The sequence below is a fragment of the Aythya ferina genome (assembly GCF_964211825.1).
Source record: "Aythya ferina genome assembly, chromosome: 16".
Lineage (NCBI taxonomy): Eukaryota > Metazoa > Chordata > Aves > Anseriformes > Anatidae > Aythya > Aythya ferina.
This window is the reverse complement of record NC_140315.1, coordinates 5,555,621-5,562,476: the sequence shown is the minus strand read 5'-3', so window position 1 is coordinate 5,562,476 and position 6,856 is coordinate 5,555,621. Positions and strand designations below refer to the sequence as shown.

General features: G+C 36.0%; 1 long non-coding RNA gene across 1 annotated transcript; it reads left to right on the top strand.

Moving 5' to 3' along the window:
* The first annotated feature begins 5,578 nt into the window (after window positions 1-5,578).
* LOC311445697 lies at window positions 5,579-6,546 on the top strand. Its single transcript, XR_014698587.1, has 2 exons — window positions 5,579-5,713; window positions 6,158-6,546. It is a non-coding gene; the product is annotated as an uncharacterized lncRNA (long non-coding RNA).
* The last annotated feature ends 310 nt before the right edge of the window (window positions 6,547-6,856 follow it).

Below are 6,856 nucleotides of genomic sequence, written 5' to 3'. Positions count from 1 at the left end.
TGTAAAATAGCCCCTATATTCACACAGTTCTGTTTGAAAACAAACGGAGGTTAGAGGCACAGAGGTCTCACCAGTACACAGGGCAAGGCTCAGGAGAACTCAAAAGCATTCTTAACCTCATGCTGAACTGCAAACTTGAGCCAAAACTACACCAGCCATTGCCACAATTAAAGTGTCTTAAAATCTGGTCAGTGGACATACACTAGCTTTCAAACTCTGCTATAGGTTTCCTTTGACCAGTTGTAAGTCATACCTTGTTTTGCACCTCCATTTCTTAGTCTGTAAAATGAAGATTCAATTACTAAGGAGACTGTTCTTGTACAATAGGTCAAATGTCAGCTTTGAACTAATGATCTTCTGGGTTTGCCAAACACCCAGTTGGAGTACCGGACCCCAACATGTCAGGTAGGGAAACATTGCTTCAGACAAATAGTCATGCTAGTTTCATCAGTTCAGAGGTATCCTGATAAGGATTCTTAATTTAATGGAGCTCCTGCAAATAAACAAGCTTAATGAAGATTACTCGCTTCCTGGAATTCATCTTGCTGCTCCAATTTAATGCTATCACTTGCATAAAAGGCTATGACAAAGTCTCTGAAAAAAAATAAAATATGCAAATTCAAACACTTCAAAAGCTTTCATTTTAATTGTGTAGAATGCAGAGCAGAACAAGAGCAACTCCACTAAAAATGGAAAAAGCATAAGAGAGGAAACTGATATATTTGCATCATTTCTTTCAGCTCTTTCAGAATTACTCTCAAACACAAGAGTTCTCCAAACTACCAGTTCCTCTGAATCAATCCAGTTCTCCTGACAGGTTTGCTGAGCTGCATTGAATGTCCACAGAACAACAACAACAAAAAAGGAGACCTCACAATACTCTCTCAATTTCAGTTTTATTGCAAATGTTGAGTTCTGCATAGATTTGCTGAAGTTTGTAAATATTATGATCCAACTTTGGATCACTTTCAACTGAATCTGTGACCAGTTTTAAATGGCTTGAGGTCCATTTTCAAACAAACCTGGGCTGAATTGTGGCTTGGCATTCCAACAAACTAAGCTTAGTGGTTTTGATATAATTTTGCCTAGAATTTGGGGGTTCTTTTGAATCAGAGATGAGCTCAAGATGAAAAAATCAGATCTGGGCCAGGAGTTGTGGGTATTCAGATCCCAAGATGTGGTTCTGGCCCAGTTCTAAATGGTCTCAAAACCACAGCTCAAATCAAAACTGAAAATTAATAAATTAATAAATAAATAAAGCACATATAAAGCCTGCCAACTAAGGAAACCAAATTTTACTCAACTCCTTTGGTTTAATGTTTTGCCTGATTACAGTGGATGATTTAGGCCATTCTGCATGCACTAATTTATATCTTAGTCTATCAGAAGAAAATAGCATTGTGCAATGAGCTTGCATCAAATGAAAATTTCTTAAATGAGTGCAAAATAAATGTTTAGAACATCACTTTATTTTTGTTTTACTATATCTGAATTGGTTGCAGATAGGAATTCTTTTGAATTTATTTAGCAAGCCATTTTATCTCTGCAAATAAGTTCAACTCCATGAGTAGCACTATGAGTAAGCCATTCCATAATGCTGGAACAGTTTGGCATGGAACTATAATGTTAGAGAACTACAGGTTTTTATAAAAACTACTACACTAGCAATAATGCTTTAAATTCAGCTAAAACTTGTAGAAACTCTAGTCAAATTGCTCAAGGATGGATGACAACAGTCCTCAAGTCACTGGTGTAAATGTTCCTTAGTGCTCTCCGGGAACATAATTTCATGTGGAAGTATGAATACAGAAAACAGAAAAGAATTGATCAAAAAGAGCAGCGTTGGCCAGAACATATCCCTAGGGTTTCAAAGACTTTACCAATAGCTGGCTTTCTGTCAATTAATAACAGAAAAAAAAATAAATAAATAAAGCATGAAAGACTGCAACTGATTAATTAGCATTACAGGTTACCTATCAGTCGAATTTTACTTTATAAGACTTCCTCAGCTAGCTGGCAATGAACCACCCAGAGTTTACTGCAGTCTGATAACCCCTCATTTTTGTTTACATTTTAAAGACGTTTTAATTTGAGAAAAATTAATAGTTTTGTAATGTTGAAAGCATAATTCTCTCAAATAGCTAACAGCTACAGACATTTTATAGACTTGAGATTATAAATGGCTCTTAATTGCTGTACAACATTTAAAACTTACTAAAATGGGGACTGTATGCCTGAAGCAAGGTAATACACAGCACATACATTTTTGCTCTAAAGCCAGCACTATCTTAAGCACAGGATCTGGGACCCTGTGGTATCCCAAGCCTCTGTTCACAAAAGAAATCTATATCCTAGACTATATCCCAGAGCACATGATGATGATAAATCTTCTTATTGTGTGTGCACATGGTTCACAAGACCACCCAGAATTTAAGGTGTCCTATTCTTAAACCATCTATTCCTCATCTGTGCTGCAGAAATGTTCTTCCCTGTGATGTTCATCTAATCCTTTTGAGATATCTTACACTACAGAACAACAGCTATGTGATTAACATTTAAACTCCAATGGAATTTTGTTCAGTTTCCTATATAGTTTTGGAAAAGTTATTCGGCCATCTACCGTTTGCCTAGGGTCCTAGCTCGATCTGATTTAAGTCGAAGTTTTAATGTATTACACTCAAACAAGCATTAATCAACAAGAGGTAGGTGTCTAAATAACTTTGAGAAACAAAACCATAATCTACGCGTGTTCTGTTTCTTACTTTTCATAAGCAGCAATATTGGCTTTGTTCAACTTCTCCCGGTTAATAATCAGAATAAATCTTTTTGAACTTACTCTTTATAGAATCTACCACAACATAATTTGATCTTGGGTCTCTGCTTCTGATACTAATCTAAAACAAACCAAGTATGTTTAACAATGAACTTCGAAGAGATTCAAATTAAATTTCGGTCTTTCTTTTATCCAGAAAATTGTTACGTGTAATTTTCTAATATCCTTATAGCACCAATATAGCAGCAACTTCTGAGACACTTGACAGGAATCTAGAGATGAAATTTATCCTGACTGTAAGCATTTTGGAAACACAGCTGTCCTCCTGTGTATTTGTCAATGCACACTCTGTTTTGACTTAGGGCTTAATTTGCCTCTGCTTTCTGCTCTTTGATGCTCAGGTGTAGCTCACACTGAATAAGATCACACCTATAAAAAAGGAAAGTGATCTCTTTTCAGTATTCAAAAATATTTTAGGTTCTAAACTGCCTCAGTGGTTAATATTTATCGGACAGCTCAGAAAAAAGATCATCATGAAAAAGGAGAGAGACTTCCCTGTAGGGCCTCAGACCCTAGATTATCTTGTTTTACAGTGCATGCTTGTATAAATATTTGTTTAAAAGAAATGAAGGGCTGCAATTACTGAATTAAAAAAAAAAAAAAAAAAAAAAAAAAAAAAAAAAAAAACATGAAGCCTACATTTTACCAAAACATTGTAAGATTATAAGATTATGACATTGTTTTATTTGGTATGAAAATTCAGCCATTGTATGGTGAAAAGCAGCTCAAACTGCTTTTCTTTTAATTTACAAGTGCTTTCATGAGGAATAGGCCCCAGTTATTTAAGCCTTTCTGAGCAGTCTGTGAAGTTGAATCAAAAAGGTAAAAAGTAGTATCAGGATCCCTTAATTAATCCAGTTAGTTCCTATATAGTGTTTTAGCAACTCATTTCAACAGAATCCTTACAGAGTGGAAGAGATTTCAAGAAAAAAAAAATAAGTAAATGCAGGTATGAAAAAGATTCATGAGTATCTATAATTAAAGCCACATGCAGGAGAACTAGAGCACAGTGTTCTTGTGCTTCCTTCCAATAATACTTTTAACCTTAAGGATATTATCTCAGTCAGGGGTCTGTTGAGTAGGACAAAAGAATATCCACATCCCAAACCCCTTGAAAGTGTGTGTTTGGCAGGGTAAGACAGGGGAGTGATCTTCAACATTATTTTGTACTCAGGGTGTGGGCTTAGAAAGATACAAGGAACTAAGAGCCAAGCCTTGTGCTTTCATGAAGGAAGAATTCAGATCTGGAAAAATAAATTAAAAAAAAAAAAATCTAAAAAAGAAGTTAAAAAACAACAGCCTACAGCACAACATGAAGAATTTGGAACTCTTTTTAACAAAGACAAAGTACTGGGAAGATTTGCTGTATTTATAGTTTGTGGTTTTGCCCTTTTGCCTGAGCAGTACATCTGCAAACCATGTAAGATTCAGCTACACCTGCTAGCTTTCCATGCCCTTATGTTTTTAACTTTGTATGAAATACTTTGATCAATTCTGTGGCACTACCTATACTTCCAATAAATACAGTACAGGCAGCCACAAAAACAAATCAATCATTTTATATAGCTCCAGTCTATGAATACGTTTTGGAAAAAAACATTTGTAAGAGTCAAGGGTGACTTCTCAGGCGTTAATGTTCCATCCTTGATCTGCAAATGGGAAGCCTTCATATCCTGAAAAAAACAGGGAGACTTGGACTGCAATTTCAGAAGCTGTTGAGCATGAACTTCTGAAAAACAAGTCTTCTCAGGGCCTCTCAAAATTGGCACTCAGCAATTGAAATTATAAAAAAAATACATATCTTTACAATTTTAAAGTCTTGACCAATAGAACAAAAACACCATTCATTAAAGTCAACCTTCATGATAAATGTCACAACATTTAGAGAATGGATTATATTGAACATCTGGAACAAATGATATTTAGGTGGTCCAGTTCCAAAACGTTACTTCCTTCTACAGTTTCCCATTACTATCATTTTGCTGTTACTGCTGCTTGAGAAAGTTTTGTTATTCACCTCAAAGGAACTACCCACTAGAAACTAGACAAACCAGACATTCATTTCAGATAGACCACATTCTCTGCTACTAATAATATAAGCTGTGCTCAGAACAGTGTTCTCCTGAATTCTCATTTGTTTTTTTCCTTATTTCACCTCTGCTTCTCGGCATGCTGTTGCCCTACTGCTTTGGTAAAGCCATGGCCTCATTAAAGACAATAGTAAATGTCACCGACATCAATAAAACAAAGAGATAATCTCTTCCGAGAGAATGGTACTGCCTAAAAACAGCAAATAGGAAGAAACAAGGGAAAGATAAATGTTTCTGAAGTTTTTGAAAACAGATAACCTTGTGTGGTGCAAAACAGACATGAATATTGTGGTTTTGCTGATTTATGTTGAGCCAAATAAAGGATATGCAAAAAGAGAGACAAAACATAGTCCTATGGCCAACAAATATTATGCCTTAAAAAAACGTGTAAGAAGGAGAAACTGGGTTCAAAAACATGGATGAAAATTCAAATAACTTGGAGAGCAGAGATTAATAAATAGAGGAAGAGTAAAGTAGGATTTATCCTTTTCTTCGTGACTTACACATTTAAGTATTAATTAAATTGAAGATTTAAGTATTTTTTAAACTGAGAGTTCATGGGGAGAGAAAATCCAGCTGTTGAAGACCTCCAAAGCCTGATGCAGCTGTAGCAGCTCTGATGTGATAAAGAAGCTTAGCATGCAGACAAAACGCCATTCCCTTCAGAGGGACCTCTGCATGTTCTCCAGATCCTTCCTAAAACCCAGCCAAGTGAAATCGCCCTCCTGCAAGGGCTGCCAACAATCAGCAGCGGGCTCACGTACCTGCCAAGGGTGCCACCGCGTGGACAGTGAGTAATTACTCTCCTAATTAGCCCAGACTGTGTTTTGAGCTACAGCAGTACTCAGCTAAACTGAGCGACACACAGTTTAAGTTTTGTATTTTACTGCTTGGCTGACTGTATTTGAAGTTATTTTAATGACTAATCCTTTAATTCATTCTCAGCACTGCAGTCTGGAATCTCACAGCAGATTAGTGGAGTAATATAAAATAATATAATGTGGATTTTATGTACAATGACCAGGTTCAATATCTTTTTTATCTCAGCAGAGATAATCTTCAGAGAGGACAGACAGGCCATGAGTTAGGTGCTAAAATAGATGCGAGTTCATTTCTCTACTCTGGGCAAATCACATATGTTCTCCGGTTCAGGCTAAGATGGGGATAGCAACACTCTGTCCTACTGCCTTTATATGTGAGAATAAAAGGTTTCTCTGATGCTATTTTAATATAGGTCATGTCAGTGATGGAGAGATATGAAGACTCGCAATGCAAAAGAAGAGTAAAGGTATGAATCAGAGAAAGTAACATAGAATTCAACTAACCTAGCACCCATTCAAGTATTTTTGCAAAGGACTGGTGCCCTATATCTGGAAGGATAAGGAAAAGAAACAAACAAACAAAAAAAAAATAAATAATGAAGAAGTGCTGGAAGAAGTTTCACCTAAAGAAGAACAGAGACATCAGACAGTGGAGTGAAAGGCAGCAACTATAAAACTTCTATAAGGAAATAGTATCCCATGGTTTGTAGATGCCTTCCTGATGCTTACAATTGAGGACACAAATTGTTAAGTATGGTCTTGAGTCAGCATAAAATAAACTTCAGTATTATCAGTCTGAAAAGTATGTATTTGATCAATCACATACAGTAAGGGCTTTTTGTAATGAATGTTAATGTACAGATCTTTCAAAAGACCTATTCTCCTTTTCAAATCCTGCATAAGAGCCAAATTTCCAAAAAGGTTTCATGCTATCTAATTAAGTCAGCATTTACTGACGTGCTTTCTTAAAAATCTGGAAGCTTATGTGGGTTCTTTGTTTGAATTCTGGCCCTGAAGTACCATATTTTTATGGCTCAGATACAGTGGGAACAGCACAGCTATCAATTTATTCTACTTTCTGATTTTTGCCTAAACACATGTGTCCTTGTTAC